The 24,961-nt window shown below is 42.5% G+C and overlaps 1 long non-coding RNA gene across 1 annotated transcript in view; it reads left to right on the top strand.

The window, feature by feature from the left end:
• LOC137501214 (uncharacterized) overlaps positions 1-24,961 on the top strand; it is a 933,261-nt gene that overhangs the window by 882,096 nt on the left and 26,204 nt on the right. Inside the window, exon 3 of the long non-coding RNA XR_011018424.1 lies at positions 12,320-12,487. This is a non-coding gene — a long non-coding RNA (uncharacterized lncRNA). The remainder of the gene's footprint in view (positions 1-12,319; positions 12,488-24,961) is intronic.

The raw sequence follows: 24,961 nt of genomic DNA, 5'->3' as shown, positions 1-24,961 counted from the left end.
CTGATCTGCATTTAGGGCAGTCGCCCAGGTGGCAGATTCCCTATCTGTTGCTTTCCTAGCCTTTTCCGAAATGATTTCAAAGAAATTGGAAATTTATTGAACATCTCCCTTGGTAAGTTATTCCAATCCCTAACTCCCCTTCCTATAAATGAATATTTGCCCCAGTTTGTCCTCTTGAATTCCAACTTTATCTTCATATTGTGATCTTTCCTACTTTTATAGACGCCATTCAAACCTATTCGTCTACTAATGTCATTCCACGCCATCTCTCCGCTGACAGCTCGGAACATACCACTTAGTCGAGCAGCTCTTCTTCTTTCTCTCAATTCTTCCCAACCCAAACATTGCAACATTTTTGTAACGCTACTCTTTTGTCGGAAATCACCCAGAACAAATCGAGCTGCTTTTCTTTGGATTTTTCCCAGTTCTTGAATCAGGTAATCCTGGTGAGGTTCCCATACACTGGAACCATACTCTAGTTGGGGTCTTACCAGAGACTTATATGCACTCTCCTTTACATCCTTACTACAACCCCTAAACACCCTCATAACCATGTGCAGAGATCGGTACCCTTTATTTACAATCCCATTTATGTGATTACCCCAGTGAAGATCTTTCCTTATATTAACACCTAGATACTTACAATGATCCCCAAAAGGAACTTTCACCCCATCAACGCAGTAATTAAAACTGAGAGGACTTTTCCTATTTGTAAAACTCACAACCTGACTTTTAGCCCCGTTTATCAACATACCATTGCCTGCTGTCCATCTCACAATATTTTCGAGGTCACGTTGCAGTTGCTCACAATCTTGTAACTTATTTATCACTCTATAGAAAATAACATCATCCGCAAAAAGCCTTACCTCCGATTCCACTCCTTTACTCATATCATTTATATATATAAGAAAACATAAAGGTCCGATAACACTGCCCTGAGGAACTCCCCTCTCAACTATTACAGGGTCAGACAAAGCTTCACCTACTCTAACTCTCTGAGATCTATTTTCTAGAAATATAGCAACCCATTCAGTCACTATTTTGTCTAGTCCAATTGCACTCATTTTTGCCAGTAGTCTCCCATGATCCACCCTATCAAATGCTTTAGACATGTCAATCCCGATACAGTCCATTTGACCTCCAGAATCCAAGATATCTGCTATATCTTGCTGGAATCCTACAAGTTGAGCTTCAGTGGAATAACCTTTCCTAAAACCGAATTGCCTTCTATCGAACCAGTTATTAATTTCACAAACATGTCTAATATAATCAGAAAGAATGCCTTCCCAAAGCTTACATACAATGCATGTCAAACTTACTGGCCTGTAATTTTCAGCTTTATGTCTATCACCCTTTCCTTTATACACAGGGGCTACTATAGCAACTCTCCATTCATCTGGTATAGCTCCTTCGGCCAAACAATAATCAAATAAGTACTTCAGATATGGTACTATATCCCAACCCATTGTCTTTAGTATATCCCCAGAAATCTGATCAATTCCAGCCGCTTTTCTAGTTTTCAACTTTTGTATCTTATTGTAAATGTCATTGTTATCATACGTAAATTTTATTACTTCTTTGGCCTTAGTCTCTTCCTCTATCTCGACATGATAGTGAAACAAAAACAATCAGTGGATCTAATTCACAAAGCCTGAATTACTGAGATGATGCATCTAAAGGGGTCCAAAATTCAGGTCGCCGGCCTTTCATAATGATACTTTTTTTTTATAGTTGCTTTACGTCGCACGATGGGGCAGGGAAGGGCTGGGAGTGGCAAGGCAGCGGCCATGGCCTTAATTAAGGTACAGCCCCAGCATTTGCTTGGTGTGAAAATGGGAAACCACGGAAAACCATCTTCAGGGTTGCCGACAGTGGGGTTCGAACCTACTATCTCCCGAATAGTGGATACTGGCCGCACTTAAGCGACTGCAACTATCGAACTCGGTAAATAATGATACTAATCACTGGGAGGTAGAACCACGGTGTTCCTTCTATAGTGATACTAATCACAGGTAAAGTAGACTCATGGTGTTTCTCTCTTTTCTCTGCTAGTGGCTTTACGTCGCACCGACACAGATAGGTCTTGTGGCGACGATGGGATAGAAAAGGCCTAGGAGTTTGAAGGAAGCGGCCGTGGCTTTAATTAAGGTACAGCCCCAGCATTTGCCTGGTGTGAAAATCTTCAGGGTTGCCGACAGTGGGATTCGAACCCACTATCTCCCGGTTGCAAGCTCACAGCCGCGCGCCTCTAACCGCACGGCCAACTCGCCCAGTGGGTGTTTCTCTAATGGTGGTACTAATCACAGGAAATGTAGACCTATCGTATGTCGCACACAATGGCATCACTCAGAGGTAACGCAAACCCATGGTGTTTCGCACATAATGGGACTAATCACGGGCGCTGCTATTCCCGTGGTGTCCCTCACTAAGTGGAACCAATCACAGGCAACGTATACTCATGGTGTTGCTCACATAGTGCTATACTAATCATAGGCAATGTAGACCCATGGTGTATGACACATTATGGTAACAACAACAGGTAATACAAAACCCATGGTATTCGTCACATAATGAAACTACTCTCAGGTAACGCACACCCGTGGTTTTCGCACACAGTGGTACTAATCACAGGCAACGTACACCCTTTGTGTTTCTCGTAAAGAGGTACTACTCATAGGTAGCGCAGATCTATTCTGAACCCAGGGGAAGCGACACATTGCCGCACAGCGTTACGGACATTAGTTCATGCAGCCGAATGCCCGCTCCTCCGCTTCGGTGGAATACACACGATCGTAGACCCTACTAACCATAGAACCGCGGTGTTCCTCACATAAAGGTACTACTCATTGGCAATGTCGAGGCATGGTGTTCCTCACGTAATGGTACTAAGGACGAATAGTTTCATGGTTCGAATGTCATCATCCCTTGGTCGCCCCATTTAGTCGCCTCTTACGACAGGCAAGGGATACCGTGGGTGTATTGTTCGTCTGTGTCTCCCACCATAGGGGGTTGTAAACAAAAACAACAGCCTATTTAAATGTGGCGGTCAAGTTGATTACTAAACACCGCGTGAAGTATAAATAATGTTTCTAAACCTCCAAAAAGAGGACATTTGTTGAATTATTCGAAAGTCCCGCCAGACGCTTTTCATGCTGTTAAAAAGAGGACATATCCGAGAAAAAGAGCACACATGGCATCCCTACATCTCTACCTGAGAGGGGAAGTTACATTTCAGGACAAAATACTCAAGGTCGAGCTGTACGATCTTATAAAAGCTCACACACTTCGTCGTAAAATGTACGTAATTGATAATATATTAGACCTTCATGGACAGTGCGTCCTCAGATTATTCACCAAACTTAAATTTCATCAAGGCCACCGGCAGAAATCACTCGGCGCTATTGGACAGTACGTCAACGAGGCCGAAGCAGCTGTTCGACTTGGGGAAGCTATGGTTGCAACTGTAATCATAAACGGAAAGCATAAGAGTTTTTTTTGCTATTTGCTTTACGTCGCACCGACACAGATAGGTCTTATGGCGACGATGGGACAGGGAAGGGCTAGGAGTGGGAAGGAAGCGGCCGTGGCCTTAATTAAGGTACAGCCCCAGCATTTGCCTGGCGTGAAAATGGGAAACCACGGAAAACCATCTTCAGGGCTGCCGACAGTGGGGTTCGAACCTACTGTCTCCCGAATACTGGATACTGGCCGCATTTAAACGACTGCAGCTATCGAGCTCGGTAAGCGTAAGAGTCAAGAAATACCACTTAAACTATAAATATGTCCGAAATGATCTTTCCCTTCCAGCTTAACTTGACTCGGAGCCAGCTTGCTTGTGCTGTCAGTTCCCACGTGGAGCGAGGAATCTACCACTGTTACAAACTGGCACAAAAATACCGAAAGTAAAGAGCATATTATAATTTAGATTTATTGCCTAGTTGATACATAGCCGAACTTGGCAGGTTTCGATCCTGGCTCAGTCCGGTAGTATTTGAAGGTACTCAAATACATCAGAACGTAAAAGAACTCCTGCGGGACAAACTTCCGGCACCTCCGACGTCTCCGAAAACCGCGAAAAGCAATTTAGTGGAACGTAATAACAATAATATTGATACATAGCCGTATATCTACATTTCGTCAAGGTTTTAAGACAGGTTTTATTAATGCTATCCAGTAAAAGTAACTGTAAACGCTGGTTGTCACTTACTTAACGTTACAGAACCACACAAAGTGTGTATTAAATGAATGTGCCTATACTAAAGAGCACGACAAGAAACATTACAATAGGGAAAACCATAACACAATCGCAGCATACAAAGTTTAACGCCGATTCTTCCGAATAATATGTCTGCCTTAGCTTTTACATAAGGAAATGAACATGATCATGACGAAAATATACATAGAGTCAGCATAATAACCATAATAATAGATGAACAATATCGCAATTGTTCATAACATGTTCCTCTCCGCAGACTTAGTACCTGTACGTTATCTACTAATACTAATTTTACTATAAACACTTCCATTTGATCACTCACCCGCACTATACACTCTCTGAAATGCAGACTGTGCACTTCAGCGGCCAATGTGGCAAGACACTGCGTAGCATTCTTCACGTCTTCCTTGACGCACTGAACAGAGCACACTAGACAAACGTACAATGGCATCAGTCAGTACGGTAGTATTGTATTGCGTCGTCTCCTGCCGATAGTGGAGAACACTGCCTAAGCAGCTTGGAGCAAGCTGAACTTCGAGGTGGCCTTCAAATTTGTGTGTTTTCCACCTCCCGTCGATGGGGCAGTGGCACCAGAGGGAGTGGCATTCACAGTAAAATTAAGAATCAATTCAACCCTTATGATGACAGCTCTCATAGTTCCACTGTGCAGGAGTTTTAGTACCTCATTAGGATCATTAAGTAATTAAGTGTTAATATGAGGAAAGACCTTTATTGGGGTAAAACAGTAACTTTTTCTTCTTCTTAATCTGTTTGCCCTCCAGGGCTGGTTTTTCCCTCGGACTCAGCGAGGAATCCCACCTCTAACGCCTCAAGGGCAGTGTCCTGGAGCATGAGACATTGGATCAGGGGATACAACTGGGGAGAATGACCAGCATCTCGTCCAGGTGGCCTCACATGCTATGCTGAACAGGGGCCTTGTGGGAGGATGGGAAGATTGGAAGGGATAGACAAGGAAGAGGGAAGGAAGCGGCCGTGGCCTTAAAACAGGTACCATCCCGGAATTTGCCTGGAGGAGAAGTGGGAAACTGGGAATCGAACCCACCTCTACTCATTTGACCTCCTGAGGCTGAGTGAACCCAGTTCCAGCCCTCGTACCACTTTTCAAATTTCGTATCAGAGCCGGGAATCGAAGTTGGGCCTCCGGGGGGGGGGCAGCTAATCACACTAACAACTACACCACAGAGGCGGCCCCGCTGTGGGTGGGGGCGGTAGAATAACACCCACGGTATCCCCTGCCTGTCGTAAGAGGCGACTAAAAGGGGCCCAAGGGGCTCTGAACTTTGGAGCGTGGGCTGGCGACCACGGGGCACTCAGCTGAGTCCTGGCATTGCTTCCACTTACTTGTGCCAGGCTCCTCACTTTCATCTATCCTATCCGACCTCCCTTGGTCAACTCTTGTTCTTTTCCGACCCCGACACTATTAGGTTTGCGAGGGCTAGGGAGTCTTTCATTTTCACGCCCTTCGCGGCCCTTGTCTTCCTGTGGCCGATATCTTCATTTTTCGAAGTGTCGGATCCCTTCCATTTTTTCCCGACGATTAGTGTTAAATAGAGGATGGTTGCCTAGTTGTACTTCCTCTTAAAACAATAATCACCACCACCACCACCACCACCACCACCACCACAGAGGCGGACAGAAACATTAACGAGGTAGTAAATTAAGCATAGAGATATCTTCGCATGGTTACGAAAGTATTTAGGGATTATAAGAAGAGTGTAAAGGACCCCCCCCCCCCTTGTGGCCATGATCGTCAAGGCGTCTGGTATGTACGGTCTGGCACCGTGGTTAGCCGGTTCGAGTCCCGTTGGTGCTAAACTTTTTCACCATCAGAATATTGGTCGGCAAGGCAGGAGAAGTGGTTGTATCCAATTTCTAATCACTAGATCGCGTGCCAAAATCCTGGATTCACTTCTAAACCTCTCCGCAGTGTTCATATGGAGTGAGAGCATATGACGCTGTTGATTGCGAATCTTCGTCGGATGGAGACGTTAAGCCTTGAGCTATTCGACACGAGTAGGCTTCGTGTTGTTGTCGAGTTTAACGCTGTTACTTACTGTACATCACACCATTCAGTTCATTATATCTTTAATTCGTCTGATGAGATTGACGTTAGGAAGGACATCCGATTGTAAAATCTCGCTATTTGCTTTACATCGCAGCGACACAGATATGTCTTATGGCGACGATGGGATGGGAAAGGCCTAGGAATGGGAAGGAAGTGGCCGTGGCCTTAACTAAGCATTTGCCTAGTGTGAAAATGGGAAACCACGGAAAACCATCTTCAGGGCTGCCGACAGTGGGGTTCGAACCCACTATACCCGAATGCAAGCTCAGAGCTGCGCGCCCGTAACAGCACAGCCAACTCGCTCAGTAATAGAGAAGTAAGAGGTAGCCTATAGTATGGTAGCTAATGGGTATCCATAAGAATAAGGGTCTAAGAGAGAAAACTGAAGAGAATTAATGGAAGAGGCACATCTATTGAGAGTATATAAAGCAAAGTCATCTCCGTACAGGCCATGAAGGTCCTTGGAGGGCTAGAAGATAAAGGCTTCCAACATTCGTAACCTCGGCATGTGATGGGGTAGAGTGGTTAGACTATGTAATATTGTTAACATCTTGGTATACCTCTGTGGTGTAGTGGTTAGTGTGATTAGCTTCCAGTCCCGGAGACACGGATTCGATTCCCGGCTTTTCCCCAAAATTTGGAAAGTGGCATGGGGGCTGGAACGGGGTCCTCTTAGCCTCAGGAGGTCAACTGTGTAGAAGGGTTTCGATTCCCATCCTCGAAGTGGTTTTCCTTGGTATCCGACATCTCCTCCAGGCAAATACCAGCACGGTACCAAACTTAAGGCCACAGCCGCTTCCTTCTATCTCCCTTGTCGGTCCCTTCCAATTTTCCCGTCCCCACAAGTCCCCTGTTCAGCAAAACAGGTGAGGCCGCCTGGGCGAAGTACTGGTCCTCCTCCCCGGCTATATCATCAATCTTAAGTCTCACGCTCCAGAAAACTGCTCTTGATGCAGTAGAGGTGGGATCCTCGATGAGTCCGAGGGAAAAACCAACCCTGGAGGGTAAACAGATCAAGAAGGAAAAGAAAACATCTTGGACAAAAATAAATAGATATACTGAAATATAAATGTCATTGAATGTGTGTGGGTAAGCATGTATTTATCGTATGGCATACATGGAATATGTTTATAATATGTAGACCTACAGATACACATAGCAAGAAAACACAAGCCCAGATTCGCAGATCCAGTGACTCGGTTCACTGAATGGTAGATGTTGTTGCGCGAAGAAAGAAGAAAGCTTCTCTTACGTTTGCTCGAGCCTTACACTCATATGTGATGTGCTGAATAGAATGTGAAGGTACACCACAGTCACATCTGGGAGAATACAATTTTATACCACTTGAAGAGGGATTCTGCACATATTCCCTGATTGGTGAGAATCCTATTAAGGGCAGTCCATGTTTTAATGTTGAACTCATGTTTTAGCAGACAAAGTATTGGTCTCCTTAATACGAAAACGTAAAATTAAGCAATTTCCTCAATTGTACCTAAATTTGAAGGGATAAACAGCCCGGAAAGGTTTCAAATTGTGCGTCTTGGATAGCTCCAGCAAACTAAAAAGGACAAATTTCTAAAAATCTCTTCCCGCGTAAATACAGTTCCGGAAAAACAGCCTAAAATCGATTGTTTCTTTACTCGTTTCCTTTCTAATTCAAATCCTAGCCAAATTAATTTATTTACGTTTTTTCTCTAATGTGTTCCTTGATTCAATACTCTCAGGTGTTTTATGATTTGTTTGAAAATGTCCACAACGAATGTAGTTATAAGGGCCTAGGTCAAACTCTGCATTGACTCACATTAGCGCTCGTAGTGGTGCTTAAGTGAAACAATCCATTGACTCACATTAGTGCTCGTAGTGGTGCTTAAGTGAAACAATGTACTGACTCACATTAGCGGTCGTAGTGGTAATTAAGTGAAACAATGCAATGACTCACATTAGCGGTCGTAGTGGTGCTTAAGTGAAACAATGCACTGACTCACATTAGCGGTCGTAGTGGTAATTAAGTGAAACAATGCAATGACTCACATTAGCGGTCGTAGTGGTGCTTAAGTGAAACAATGTACTGACTCACATTAGCGGTCGTAGTGGTAATTAAGTGAAACAATGCAATGACTCACATTAGCGGTCGTAGTGGTGCTTAAGTGAAACAATGCACTGACTCACATTAGCGGTCGTAGTGGTAATTAAGTGAAACAATGCAATGACTCACATTAGCGGTCGTAGTGGTAATTAAGTGAAACAATGCACTGACTCACATTAGCGGTCGTAGTGGTAATTAAGTGAAACAATCCATTGACTCACATTAGTGCTCGTAGTGGTGCTTAAGTGAAACAATGCACTGACTCACATTAGCGGTCGTAGTGGTAATTAAGTGAAACAATGCAATGACTCACATTAGCGGTCGTAGTGGTAATTAAGTGAAACAATGCACTGACTCACATTAGCGGTCGTAGTGGTAATTAAGTGAAACAATGCAATGACTCACATTAGCGGTCGTAGTGGTAATTAAGTGAAACAATGCAATGACTCACATTAGCGGTCGTAGTGGTGCTTAAGTGAAACAATGCACTGACTCACATTAGCGGTCGTAGTGGTAATTAAGTGAAACAATGCACTGACTCACATTAGCGGTCGTAGTGGTGCTTAAGTGAAACAATGCACTGACTCACATTAGCGGTCGTAGTGGTAATTAAGTGAAACAATGCAATGACTCACATTAGCGGTCGTAGTGGTAATTAAGTGAAACAATGCACTGACTCACATTAGCGGTCGTAGAAACAATGCAATGACTCACATTAGCGGTCGTAGTGGTAATTAAGTGAAACAATGCAATGACTCACATTAGCGGTCGTAGTGGTAATTAAGTGAAACAATGCACTGACTCACATTAGCGGTCGTAGTGGTGCTTAAGTGAAACAATGCAATGACTCACATTAGCGGTCGTAGTGGTAATTAAGTGAAACAATGCACTGACTCACATTAGCGGTCGTAGTGGTAATTAAGTGAAACAATCCATTGACTCACATTAGTGCTCGTAGTGGTGCTTAAGTGAAACAATGCACTGACTCACATTAGCGGTCGTAGTGGTAATTAAGTGAAACAATCCATTGACTCACATTAGTGCTCGTAGTGGTAATTAAGTGAAACAATGCACTGACTCACATTAGCGGTCGTAGTGGTAATTAAGTGAAACAATGCAATGACTCACATTAGCGGTCGTAGTGGTAATTAAGTGAAACAATGCACTGACTCACATTAGCGGTCGTAGTGGTAATTAAGTGAAACAATGCACTGACTCACATTAGCGGTCGTAGTGGTAATTAAGTGAAACAATGCAATGACTCACATTAGCGGTCGTAGTGGTAATTAAGTGAAACAATGCACTGACTCACATTAGCGGTCGTAGTGGTGCTTAAGTGAAACAATGCAATGACTCACATTAGCGGTCGTAGTGGTAATTAAGTGAAACAATGCACTGACTCACATTAGCGGTCGTAGTGGTAATTAAGTGAAACAATCCATTGACTCACATTAGTGCTCGTAGTGGTGCTTAAGTGAAACAATGCACTGACTCACATTAGCGGTCGTAGTGGTAATTAAGTGAAACAATCCATTGACTCACATTAGTGCTCGTAGTGGTAATTAAGTGAAACAATGCACTGACTCACATTAGCGGTCGTAGTGGTAATTAAGTGAAACAATGCAATGACTCACATTAGCGGTCGTAGTGGTAATTAAGTGAAACAATGCACTGACTCACATTAGCGGTCGTAGTGGTAATTAAGTGAAACAATCCATTGACTCACATTAGTGCTCGTAGTGGTGCTTAAGTGAAACAATGCACTGACTCACATTAGCGGTCGTAGTGGTAATTAAGTGAAACAATGCAATGACTCACATTAGTGCTCGTAGTGGTGCTTAAGTGAAACAATGCAATGACTCACATTAGCGGTCGTAGTGGTAATTAAGTGAAACAATGCAATGACTCACATTAGCGGTCGTAGTGGTAATTAAGTGAAACAATGCACTGACTCACATTAGCGGTCGTAGTGGTAATTAAGTGAAACAATCCATTGACTCACATTAGTGCTCGTAGTGGTGCTTAAGTGAAACAATGCACTGACTCACATTAGCGGTCGTAGTGGTAATTAAGTGAAACAATGCACTGACTCACATTAGCGGTCGTAGTGGTAGAAAAAGGCAAACTGCTAATCTAATCAACCGGATAACGATGATTAAGAAAAAGGATTGTATTTTTTAGGAATATATAAATATATTCTCATACTTTGTTACATTTTATTTACATAAATTCGTAGCTCATATCACTATGGTGTTTTCATCATTGAGTTGCTTGCCAGAAGGTCTGGAACTGTGGATTTTTTTTTTGGAAGCTCAAACCCAGGAATCGACATTCTTCTAAAAACGAACTATCTTGAGGGGTGACTTTGGAGGCCCACGCCTCTTTCCACAGTGTATTCGCGTCAAAATGGCTCTAGTAGACGGCGTACTTGATAGATTGGCGGATGTCTGGATTTCAGTCTGTGTCTCCGTAGGTCAGAAATATCATCATGCGTTGGAAAATTTAGATTTGCCATAATTTGTCCATATTCCCGAACAAGAGCAGCTTAGCTTCGTGGATGTGGTGGCATGATATTACAGAGGACTGGAAACCGATGGGCAGTTGTGAGTCTGATTAGATCAATGATTAGTCTCACGATGTAATTAAACTAGGTGTTAATCAGCTTCACGTGAGGACTGTTTAACCAAACCGCGGCGCAATATTCGGCTGAGCGAAGACCAGTCCTAAAGCGGAGCATCTCGAAAAAGTAGGTCCATTTCTTATTGTTTTTCCCTAAGGTTAGAAGAATGTCAGTGTATGCCGACAAACCCGGGTCCTTCCCGTTTCTTAGGACTTCCAACGCTGCATTAATTTCCTCACAAGTGTACCTGAGAAAAGTGAGGGTTAATGGGTAATGATTTGAGTTATCTAAGACTTTATTTTCACAGTTCTTGTGTGATCATATCCTGCGACTTATGACGTTGATTCCGCGTGTTTAGCAATCTTACGAGGCGCAATATTGAAAGTCTCTGCTTCTTACTGAATTTCTACCAAGCTGCTTTTAAGAGATACCAGGCAGGGTATTCGACAACAGAACTTGCCTACTTTCTTAATATGCGACACAGATCATGCTTCAGTCCGCACCTGGGACAAGTGGTGGAGAAAGAAAGGAAGAAAGAAAGAAAGAAAGAAAGAAAGAAAGAAAGAAAGAAAGAAAGAAAGAAAACGGTAGATGAAAACATTGCGAACATTTTTATGTACACTCAAAATGAAAACCTACAACCTGTTTTCCAGTCAATGACCGGGTCCGGGATGGGATGAATGAAACCCCCAACTTGCGACGAGGATAGAAATTGTGCCGGCTGCCGAGGCCTGTCGCATTCCTCTGATTGACAGATGAATTTAAATGATACTGGAGAGAGTTTCTGGAATGAAAGACGACAGGGAAAACCGGAGTACGCCTCCGCTTTGTCCAGTACACATCTCACATGGAGTGACTGGGATTTGAACCACGGTATCCAGCTGCCGCCTGAGCCACGGAGACTATTTTAATGTGCACTCTTTCACTTAATTATCAGTCACAGGTTACATTCGTAAGGTTCGTCCGATTCCTTATCTGAATGGATAGCGTAGCGGCCTTCGGTTTACAAGGTCCCGGGTTCGATTCCTGACCGGGTCGGAAACTTCAGCGACGTTTGGTTCAATCCTCCTATCGGGAGCTGGGTATTTGTGATCGTCATAATACATGTCTTCATTTACATGCAACGTACCACACTACAAACCACTATAGAAACAAGAAAGTGAATAAATCCCCCAGCGTAAGGCTAGCGACAGGAAGGACATCCGGCCAGAAAACTGGGCTTAACCCACATTAGTGCCGAACCTAGATCATTGGTATAAAGAGCAGGAGAAAGAAAAACAGTGCTATACCAGTTTTCTCGTTCTGTTGCAGGTGTGAGGAGGCTTCGAGCGAGTGCGTGCAGGCCCAAAGCTGGCCCACCAGTTCTGGTTCTCGTACCCCCCACCAGGGGGCGGGAGTAAATGCTCCCAGACCGACGAGGAAAAGAAGGAGAAGAAGGAAGCGGCCGAGGCACTGGCTCGGGCCGAACACCTTCAGCAGGTACCCTCACCTTATATCTAGAACTTAGACATGTATGCCTAATCATAATTTTCGCTTCATCTAATTTATTGATTTGCTTCAAACTACACCGAAAGTCAGATATGCTGATACTTCCTTACCTGAGTTTTTTTATTTTATCCCCAGACCACGGTTAAAATTTACCTTCTCTTCCCTAAAAAGTATCTAACAAACAATAAGTGTGGCGTATTTGAAAACAGTGTTTTGTAACAACAAATTACTTGTAGGTGAAAATATCTAACTGCATTGCAGACAATACTATTTCATTTTAATTGAGTAATGTAATGAGTTATCTCTTTTGGACATCCACTACAGCTTCTTTGTTGAACCGTGGGTTTTTTTTTCGGTGTCTTAATTTGTGACTTAGAAGAAAAATCTCTATTACAATGCTATGCATAACAAATTAATTATACAATGTCGGTCTGTCTCCATGATAATGTCCCGATCCTTGGCTGAATGGTCACTGTAGTGACCTTTGGTTCAGATGGTTCCTAGTTCGATTCCCGGCTGGGTCAGGAATTTTAATATTAAATAATTAATTCCCTTGATTCGGGAACTGGGTGGTTGTTCTGCCACCAATATCCCTGCAACTCACACACCACAATAACACGCGTTTCCCCATACACGGGATATGACAGCCACCCTCGTCGGAGGATCCGCCTTAAACAACTTTTGCCAGGTTAGCAAAAGCCACAATAAATTATTATTATTATTATTATTATTATTATTATTATTATTATTATTATTATTATTATTATTATTATTATTATATGTGGAGCATTTTTTAAATAGCTACCGTTTCCACATATTTCCAGTGCAGCACTGGGTAGGGACGTTAAGCATGCGCAATTGCTCTCTTCGTTTGTTGACAGGCCACAGGTAAGGCTGAAGATATTCACATAGTGGTGGGCTGCGACTGGAATCGCGAAGAGTCGATTCCATATGCGTGGGGAATTGGGTACCCGATTCTGGAATCGATTCCGAAGAACTACTAGCACCATTTAGGACGCACATACGTAAACACGTGCAGTACGTATGTGTTCTGTAATGTCAGTTCGTTTTGTTTTTTAACCAGGTCACCAACAAGCCACGCCTGCTTTCATTATAGTGTCCTGGAGTTATACACTCTAACACGATTCTAACTTGATTAGAATATATGATTCTTGGTTTGAAACTAATCAAATGGTATGGATTGTAAATAAATGACAACTTGCATGGGGATTTTGATATAATATCATAGTTTTACTATTTCAGTACAGTTGTGTTAAAGAGACAACCTTAGCAGTAATGAAAACAAAAATAGTAATTCGAACAGTTTTTCATAGTAATATTTAGTAGTAGTATGAAATGTTCATTGCAAATTAAATTTAACGGAAGACAGGTACGCTACAAACCAAAAGTGACTTAATTCCACAGACTTTATAGTAAGTTTATACTAGCGATATTTGAAAACCACATTAGAAACAGAATAAAGTATAAGCTTAAATAACAACGTCGATGGCTACACCCGGTGTCGAAAAGGGTAATGTTATTTCCAGACTGCTAGGTTAAATTGTTATTTCATTATAATGAGGTATAATTCACTCATAACAACCAACAAGACACTTAATTTAAATGTGTGTTATATCATACTATGCTGTATACAAAATAAATAGTAAATATTGCGCGTTCAAATTTGCCCCACTTATACACGAATGACTCACTCTAGTGAGTGCGCCCAGCACACTCTGATGACGTCATCGCGGAACCGATTCCTCGCATTCGACATTGAGTGCGGTCTCGGAGTCGTAGGAACCGATTCCTGGGATTTCAGGCGTCATTTGCGCACATCACTATATTCACATAGTGTGGCCCTCTAGTATTAAGTGTTTACAACGTTCAAGACAACAGATCAACCCGCCGATTGTGAGATATGGTTCGTGATTCGCTTCTTGATTGCGTGGAATACTAAATCCGCTGATATTCATCGCCAAGTGTGTGAACTATGGTGAAAGTGCAATGATGGATTTAATGGTGAGGAAATAGGTTCTTATGTTCAATGAAGGTCGTCAATACGTACAACACATCTCACGGAGAGGCCGATCATCTGTCGTCACAGATGATTTGTTGTATGTGCTTGAGGAAAACGTCCGTGAGGATAGACGGTACACAATTTCGTCACTCTGCTGTGGGTGGCTTTCATTACAGGCGGTGTCTTTCTTTGACGTTATGTAAAATTAATGCCTCGTTATGACAAGTGCCTTAATCATGGCGGTGACTATGTGGAGAAATTGTTTAAAATGTAAAAAATCCAAAGAAAATCAAAGTTTTCATAATAACGTTTTGTTAAATATGTATGTTGAGTATTTAGCCCGAAGGCTGGTTAGTTCCTCAACAGCTCCACCATCAGCTGTCATAGATGGCCTAGGTATCACTGAAAAGGTGTACTAGGGAAATAAGGAGCGAGCGAGGTGGTTTCCCATTTCTTTCCTCACTGAGCCAGAAGTTGCCATCACAACATATCAGTCTGCCAAGACCACTGAAATGCATGCACCAACCAACCCTACGAGCGACATTTCCACACCATTCATAACAGGGACTGGCTGCACAATCACTTTCATATTGTCAAAGCCACGGGTGAGACTGAGGCAGGTCATTGAAAGTAACAACATTGCTCTAGCCCACACCAGAAGACATAGTGCAGTGTAAACACTACATTTTGCCAGCTTTGGTAAAACATTCTTTCTGATTATATTAGACATGTTTGCGAAATTAATAACTGATTTGACAGAAGGCAGTTTGGGTTTAGGAAAGGTTATTCCACTGAAGCTCAACTTGTAGATTTCAGCAAGATATAGCAGATATCCTGATTTAGGAGGTCAAATGGACTGTATTGCGATTGACCAATCTAATGCATTTGATAGGGTAGGTCATGGGAGACTACTGACAAAAATGAGTGAAATTGGACTAGAAAAAAAGAGTGACTGAATGGGTGGCTTTCTAGAAAATAGACCTCGGAGAATTAAAGTAGGCAAAGCTTTATCTGACCCTGTAATAATTAAGAGGAGAATTCCGCAAGGCAGTATTATTGGACATTTTCTTATATATACAGTATATCAATGAGATGTGTAAAGAAGTGGAATCAGAGATAAGGCTGTTTGCAGGTGATGTTTTTCTGTACAGAGTAATAAATAAGTTACAAGATTGTGAGCAATTGCAAAATGACCTCGATAATGTTGTGAAGTGGACAGTAGGCAATGGTATGATGATAAACGGGGTTAAAAGTCAGGTTGTGAGTTTCACAAATAGAAAAAGTCCTCTCAATTTTAATTACTGTGTTGATGGGGTGAAAGTTCCTTTTGGGGATCATTGTAAATACCTAGGTGTTATATATTTTTGCTATTGGCTTTACGTCGCAGCGACACAGATAGATCTTATGGCGACGATGGGACAGGAAAGGGCTAGGACTGGAAAGGAAGCAGCCGTGGCCTTAATTAAGGTACAGCCTCAGCATTTGCCTGGTGTGGAAATGGGAAACCACGGAAAACAATCTTCAGGGCTGCTGACAGTGGGGTTCGAACCAACTATCTCCCGAATACTGGATACTGGCCGCACTTAAGCGACTGCAGCTATCGAGCTCGGTACCTAGGTGTTAATATAAGGAAATATTTTCATTGGGGTGATCACATAAATATGATTGTTAGTAAAAGGTACAGATCTCTGCATATGGTTATGAGGGTATTTAGGGGTTGCAGTAAGGATGTAAAGGAGAGGGTATATAAGTCTCTGGTAAGACCCCAACTAGAGTATGGTTCCAGTGTATGGGACCCTCACCAGGATTACTTTATTCAAGAACTGGAAAAAATCCAAAGAAAAGCAGCTCAATTTGTTCTGGGTGATTTCTGGCAAAAGAGTAGCGTCACAAAAATTTGGAAAGTTTGGGCTGGGAAGACTTGGAAGAAAGGAGACGAGGTGCTCGACTAAGTGGTATATTCCGAGCTGTCAGTGGAGAGATGGCGTGGATTGACATCACTAGACGAATAAGTTTGAGTGATGTCTTTAAAAGTAGGAAATATGATATTATGAAGATAAAGCTGGAATTCAAGAGGACAAATTGGGGCAAATTTTCGTTTATAGGCAGAGGTGTCGGGGATTGGAATAACTTACCAAGGGAGATGTTCAACAAATTTCCAATTTCTTTGTGATCATTTAAGAAAAGGCTAGGAAAACAACAGATAAGTAATCTGTCACCAGGGCGACTGCTCTAAACGCAGATCAATAGTGACTGATTTATTGAATAGGAACTGTCCCAGCGTTTGCCTCGGATTGAAAACGGAAAAGAAAGAAAAAACATTCTTAAGTCAGCCGAGTTTGGGGTTCGAGCTTACCTGTCTCGTGAACCCAGAGCTTACGTCCATAACTATAGCGCGTTGACACGCGCGGCCACACCGTTCTGTTGATCTTCCTTTATTCAAACTAGAATATTAAAAAACTAATATCTCCCAGTAGACTCAGCTTCAACGAAGTGGTCACTGTTATTCCTAAGGTATAATTAGAGATGTTAGGTTTTTGATATCACGGTAGCCTTGCTGAATGGCTCAGACGGTTGAGGAACTGGCCTTCTGACCCTAATTTTCTAGGTTGGATCCTGACCCAGTCCGGTGATATTTGAAGGTGTTTAAATACGTCAGCCTCGTGTCGGTAGATTTATTGGCACGTAAAATAACTCCTGTCCGCCTCTGTGATGTACTGGTTAGTATGATTAGCTGCATTCTCCCGGAGGCCCAGGTTCGATTCCCGGCTCTCCCACGAAATTTGGAAAGTAGTACGAGGACTGGAACGGGATCCACTCAGCCTGGGGAAGTCAAATGAGTAGAGAGTATTTAGGGGTTGCAGTAAGGATGTAAAGGAGAGGGTATATAAGTCTCAGCCATCCTCGAATTGGATTAACGTGATTTCTCCTCCACTAACTTAACCACGACCGCTTCCTTTCCTCTTCCTTGTCTGTCCTTTCCAATCTTCCATCTCCCCACCCCCCCCCACACACAAGGCTCCTGTTCAGCATAGCAACTGAGGCCGCCTGGGCGAGGTACTGGCCCTCCTTCCTAGTTGTATCCCCGACCCGAAGTCTCACGCTCCAGGACACTGCCCTTGAGGTCGGATCCCTCACTGAGTCCGAGCGAAAAACCAACTATCGAGAGTAAACGGATTCAGAAAGAAAGAAAGAAAGAAAGAAAGAAAGAAAGAAAGAAAAAATAACTCCGCGGCACAGAATTTCGACACCTCGGGATCCCCCAAAATCCGTAAAGGGCGTACATTTATTATTATTATTATTATTATTATTATTATTCCACCTCTCTGGTGTAGTGGCCAGAGTGATTAGCTGCCACCCCAAAGGCCCGGTCCCGATTCCCGGGTCTGCCACGAAATTTGAAAAAGTGATATGAGAGCTGGAACGGGGTCCGCTCACCTGCGGGAGATCAACTGATTAGGGTATAGGGGGTTCGATTCCCAGCTCAGCCATGCTCGAAGTGGTTTTCCGTGCTTTCCTAATTCTCCTCCAGGTAAATGTTGGGATAGTACCTAACTTAAGGCCACGACCGCTTCCTTCCACTTCCCTGCCTATCCCTTCCTATCTTCCCATCCCCCTACCAGGCCCCTGTTCAACATAGCAGGTGAGGCCACCTGGACGAGGTACTGGTTCCCCTCCCCGGTTGTATCCCGCGACCCAAAGTCTCACGCTGCAGAACACCGCCCTTGAGTCGGTAGATGTGGGATCTCTCGCTGAGTCTGAGGGAAAACCAACCTAGGGAGTAAATGGATTAGGAGAAAGAAAGAAAGAAAGAAAGAAAGAAAGAAAGAAAGAAAGAAAGAGAAAGAAAGAAAGGAAATAGAATTATTATTAATATTTTTGATATCATGGTAAAGGCCAAATGAGGTGAAGTGTTAATTAAGCGATTTCGATGTTTAAAAGACAATTACATATACCATTATAGAATTTAATCCACGATTTCATGCGATATTGATAACAAAATATGAAATGCGTGTTATCTGTCTCCGCGAAATAACATTTTATACCTTCTCATATAAGAATAAAATAGTCATACTAAGTCTGTACACACTCTGTATTAAACTCTAAAGTGACCGCCAGCAGATTTTATTAGCAGCGCGATTAATTAAAATGTCCACTCTCATTATTTTGCTCTGTGTTAAACTTTCTGTGAGTGATTCAAATGCCGTGAATAGTGAAGTTTTCACGGAATGTCAGGCTAAAAACACAAATGAAAGTGAAATTGAAATAATTTGTGTTAACATGTTAGTGGGTGTGTTCAAACTACGAGATACAATATTATTTCTTGAAACTAATTTCTGAAATCATGAAGATATACTGTGCAGTATTTTACGAGTAAGCACGTACGTATCAATTCATATGTTTGTTAATGGTGAATATTTACAATTTGTATTTAATTTTATATATTTATTTATTTATTTACTTTAATTTGAACTGGAAAACACAGAAAATCCAGCGATTAATAACTTTATATTTTAACATCAAATTCTCCGTTCGAAGAAATGGTAAAACATCGTTAAAAGCTTGAAGATGCCAAATGCTAATATAAATTTTCTTCTACCGCTTTTCCCACATCAATGGGGCCGCTGGTACGATCTGAGTTGGACATGTGGATTTGGCTCTGTTTTACGGCCGGATTCTCTTCCTGACGCCAACCCTATATGAAGGAATGTAATCACTATCGCGTGTTTCTGTGGTGGTTGGTAGTGTATTGTGTTGTGTGAATGTGAGAAGGGAAGTGTTGGACAAACACAAACACCCAGTTCCCGGGCCAGACAATTTCATCAGAGGCAATTAAAATCGCCGACCCAGCCGGGAACCGAACCCGGGATTTTCCGAACCGAAGAATTCAACACTGACCATTCAGAAATTGAGTCGGACGCCAAATACTAATATTAATAATGCCATAAAATGCAAAATCTAAATTCTTAGTTTTAAAATGCTAAAATCTACTGTACTGTATCCTGTCCTAATTTCGGCCTAGCTCAGGGCTAGACGCGCGTTGTGCGTCCGGATGTGGGCAATAAAAATATCTACATAATAAAATATTCCAAAGTATATGGACAGGTAAAACGTACATATAAAGTTAGTGAATGAGAACTCGAGTAATCGGGTAAAATTGATTTATTAAACTAAAAATATGAACTGAAATCGTAATAAATAAAAGAATATAAATCAAATGAACAACCGACCACTGGTTGTGTCAATCAAAGAAAAGTTATACGTAAATTTACATGAATGAACATCATTTAACAAACGGTTACAAACACATCGGGTAACGAACACGAGATTTTAACATGACAATTTGCGTTACATGGAATATGTCTGAATTACATATTATTTAGTTTTGTTGCCTGCCTCGTTAAGTCCCTAGTTCTTTGCCCGAGGAATCGATTTCTAACCGTCCATGCTATGCGATAGTAATACCCGATACACTACTAATTGTCCTAAATTACATATGTACATTCCGATCACTCGGATATACATATGTAAAGCACTTGTTCTGAATTGCCCTTCCAAAATAATCACAGATTCTAATCACATAGGTCCGAACCCATGATCACGGATGAGGTCAGAATCTTTCTTCCTAAAAATAGCCATGGGGCTATGTCTCCCCGTTAACAAACAAAAGGCAGCATCACAACAAAATACACTGGACACAACAATACAAACCACAACATAAATTAACCACACCTGCAAAATAAAGCATGCAGAATATACACACTGAAGTGATAGAGGTGTCGGGTCAAGAACCCAACATATCCGGCCACTGGACATCGCATATCTCGCACATAGACACAGCATAGTAGTAGTATATGACACGACAGCTGGTTGGCAATGTAACATCAACTAACTGGGCTCTGTGGTCAGGCAATTCACGCGGATAACGGCATCATTTGTAACAATTTTCACTTCTTCTCTCTGCCATCTGCCTTCAGCCTACAGCTGAGTCAACGGGGCTTTTACCTGGGAAGAACAATAATACGTCGGTTCTGGCCAACATTCTGTGTTTCAGAATGGCACGCAATTATGACCAGCAACATACAGCTCACAACCTTACATAATCTGGTATAGAACAGGCTGGCTTGTTAACTCATCTAGGCCTATATCATAGTTCCAAATATACCATCATGGCTTCCATCGCCTTTGTTATCTTAGCCCCATAAATATCCATACACAGTTCTCTAGCCTCATATATAAATAATCCTCGGTTTGACGTCCGGTACATCCATGAATTTGCCTGCCACCATACTTAAAGACCCTATTCTACTTTCGACGTTGAAAGATCACCCGTTGCGCCTCCCCACAGCTGAAATTCATGAATCATGCAATAAAACATCCTAACATATACTGTCTCTAGTCTAATCCTCTTTTACATTACGACGCTGATGGCGTACAGCCCATTAGGTTTTTTGAAGAATCTGCCCATACAACTCTATCTAAATCGACACACACAGGAATGAAATAAAAATAACACTAACACACACCTATATCTAACCTATTCCTTCCCTTGTTTCCCTCTAGATATACACAACACTTAGCTCGGGGCCTCGGCATGCAAGAAGCCCTGAACGTATTTAACTTTATTAAAATGAGCAAAACACATGCTACTTTGGCTTAGATTTAAGGATTAATTTACTTGTTTAAATCGCACCTAAATTAATGCATCTATATATCACTTCACATGCTTATAGAACAAAAGCACTTACCTTGGCAGCAACTGGCCCGATTGCTATCTGTCCTTGTCAGCGGTTGTATTTTAAACGACTCGCACACGTTAATTACACAGTTCGCGCACGCATTAGTTATTATTTATAAATGCATATCGTCACTAGCTCTTGTGAGCTAAATCACAGCGATTCTATTTCAATTTAACAAAACTTCACAAAGCAATTGTCTTGTCGGCTTGCTAATCATGACACGTCACACTTGGCGTTAAAAACAGCAGGAGGCCCTTCCCTTCTGACCGCAGATTTTATAGTCTCTCGAGGTCGCCAGCTCCAAGGGAAACCACCGGCAAAAATGCCGTTTATCTTTGCAAGAGCTCACCAGATGTTAACGGCTGCTCCCGTTAACACGCATATCTCTCAGTGTAGCACAAGTAAATAGTTATATCAGCCCCTGTTACTCTATAATAATTATAACCTTAATTATGTGTGGTGTCAGATCTTTGGAATTTAGTTTAATGACGGATTAATCGATTAAAATTCAGGTGATTCCAGCCCTGGAAGAGAGAAGTTTGTCAACCTGTGACAATTGTTCGGTACATCCTCTCGTTTAAATCTCACCCCCTCCAGAGTTTGCTGTGCGCTTGGGTGCGCCGCTATTGGAGTCTACATTATTTAAATCACGGCTTGCGGCTCAGGTCCATCTAGAGGAATTCGTTCCTACCCGAGCGCTATTGGGTTTTCACAGCCTATGGCACGGCCATTCAAGGTTGCTTCCTTCACTCCCCGCGACTATATTTAGCGCTTAAATAAAATTGTGCCACAGTGTTATGATAAATAAATTGAAGCATGTTTTGATATGATTCAGCACAGGCATGTTGATATACTTTGTTCTCATGTACTTCAAACAAACTGCAATACTCCTTCATTTACTCCTCTTATCTTCTTCAAAATATTGTAAAATTATTGTTGTTCGGGAAATCACCCCACTGAGTGGTCTGATGTAGTGTTCTCAATGCATGCCCTTATACAGGGTGTTAGGTGTATACGTGCAGATATTTATTGTAGCAATAGAGAACGATGTGACGAACCACTATATATCAAACTTTTAGTAATCCTCGGAAGTTATTTTCGAGAGCAAAGGGGTACGATGTTTTTAGAATAGGTAGTATGCCTTGTTCTTGTGAATGAATAGCTTTCCTTTGATAACAGGCAAGTCACGCGCCATCCCTGCCAAACTGGTTTCTGTTCTGTTTATGTTTAAGAGCAAATCTACTACTGTGACAGCTGAGCGCTCCCTATTCAATGCCACGAGATGTTACGTAATATACTTGCCAAACTGGTTTTATGTTTACGAGCAACTGACCTACGGTAACAGCTGAAGGCTACCAGTCTACAACATGTTACGTTACATTATCGCCAGACTGGTTTGTTGTTGTTAGTATTTAGTTTTCGTCTTAGGGGTTTCAGACAACACTAGTTATCGGTTTCGGACCCTGGAGATGTATTGAATTCTCAGCGTTAATACTGGTTCATTTGCTGTTACGTCCTTTAGGGGATAGGGATATCTGTGGTCGTCAGCCCTGTGATCTAGTGAGTATGGAAATGACCTGAAAACCTGTCGACCTGTACGAGCGTGTGATATAATTATTGGTTGGGATACGCACGCCGGGACGTGAAATGCGGTACGATCCCCGTTGTGCATTGTGTAAAGGTAGAAGAACGAACAAATGCATGGCATAGGATATCCATATGAGTAGAATCAGAATTGAATTATCGAAGCACATAGAACGTTTTGTTTCAAACGAAAAATGGACATATTATAGAACTAAGTAAATTAAACGTACCTACATTTCGTGCTTCCTGCCTGGTTGAGTGGCTAAAACGGTTGAGGTGCCAGCCTTTTGACACCAACTTCGCATGTTCGAACCTGGCCCCGTGCAGTGGTATTTGAAGGTGCTCAAATACGTCAGCCTCGTGTCGGTATATTTACTGGTACACCGAGCTCGATAGCTGCAGTCGCTTAAGTGCTACCAGTATCCAGTATTCGGGAGATAGTGGGTTCGTACCCCACTGTCGGTAGCCCTGAAGATAGTTTTCCGTGGTTTCCCATTTTCACACGAGGCAAATGCTGGGGCTGTACCTTAATTAAGGCTATGGTTGCTTCCTTCCCACTCCTAACCCTTACCTGCCCCGTCATCGCTATAATACCTATCTGTGTCGGTGCGACGTAAAGCAACTTGTCATTCGAGCCAAGACACCACTGTGGTTCAGAATATCCTCTGGTGCTTAAACATACGTTCACGGAGGTCATCCGAAGTGGTTACCTCAGTTCGGTATACTTTGTTTCTCATGTCCCCCCAGGCATAACAATCCACTGGAATAAGGGCTGGCCAATTGATAGTTCCACATCGTCCTGTGTACCGTTGAGGAAATGTCTGCACCATCGTGTAAAATCCACGTGGTTCGGCGTAGTCGAAGCGACACGTCCTCTGAAAGCTCCAGTAACGTACTGTATCTACTGTACAGGAGCAAGATAACATTAATAAAAATATGTAACCGACCTCCAACTACACCCATCCTGATATTAATTAGAACCGGTGCTGGAAACTGCCTTGTCCTATTGAATGGGGATATTCCACAGCTCATGAGTGGAATATAGTGGGTTCCAACCCCTCTGTCGGCAGCTGGTTTACCGTGGTTTTCCATGTTCACACCAGGCAAATGCTGGGGCTGTAACGTCATGAATGCCACGATCACTTCCTTTCCGATACTAGCCCTTTCCCGTCCCATCGTCACCATAAGGAAAGCTACACCGATCAAATTTATGCAAGTAAGGTGATTGGTACCGGTCTGAGTGTCTGAGACCGTTGAGGTCCTTATCTTCCGACCTCCAACTTGGCAGGTTCAATCTTGGCTCAGTCTGATGATATTTGATGGGGCACACATACGTCAGTCTCGTGTCGTAGAAATACTGGCACGTAAATGAACTCCTGCGATATGAAATTTCGTCACCTCAGCGTCTCAGAAAACGGTATAAATAGTATGTGGGACGTAAAGCAAAATAACGCTAATAAAAAGACGATTGGTCAAAGAGACAGACTTCCCACTGCATCCATCCAGATATTAATTGAGAGCCGGTGCTAGAGGTTGCCTTGGTATACTAAATATTAAACACTCCTTCTATAAAAATTGCCTCATGTGTCACTAATACACTTGACAGAAATTCTGGATTGAGTGCTTGATCAATTAACCAGCGGCAGAAATCCAATCTTAAATCATTACCGAGCTTGATAGTAGCAGTCGCTAAAGTTCGAACAGTATTCAATATTCGGGATGTACTGGCTTCGAATCCCTCTGTCGGCAGCTTTAAAGATGATTTTCCGTGGTTTTTCATGTTCACACCAGGCAAATGCTGGGCTGTACCTTAATTAAGACCACGGTTGCTTCCTTCCCGATCCTAGTCCTTAGTTATATCTGTCGCCATAAAACCTATCTGTGTCGGTGCGACGCACCGATACAGATAGGTCTTATAGGACGATGGGATAGCAAAGGCCTAGGAGTTGGAAGGAGGCGGCCGTGGCCTTAATTAAGTTACAGCCCTTGCATTTGCCTGGTGTGAACATGAAAAACCACGGAAAACCATCTTCTGGGCTGCCGACAGTGGGATTCGAACCCATCATCTCCGGGATGCAAGCTCTCAGCCATGCTTCTCTAACCGGCACGGCCAACTCGCAC

The sequence above is a fragment of the Anabrus simplex genome, chromosome 6 (assembly GCF_040414725.1).
Source record: "Anabrus simplex isolate iqAnaSimp1 chromosome 6, ASM4041472v1, whole genome shotgun sequence".
NCBI lineage: Eukaryota > Metazoa > Arthropoda > Insecta > Orthoptera > Tettigoniidae > Anabrus > Anabrus simplex.
This window is presented reverse-complemented; position numbering and strand designations above follow the sequence as displayed.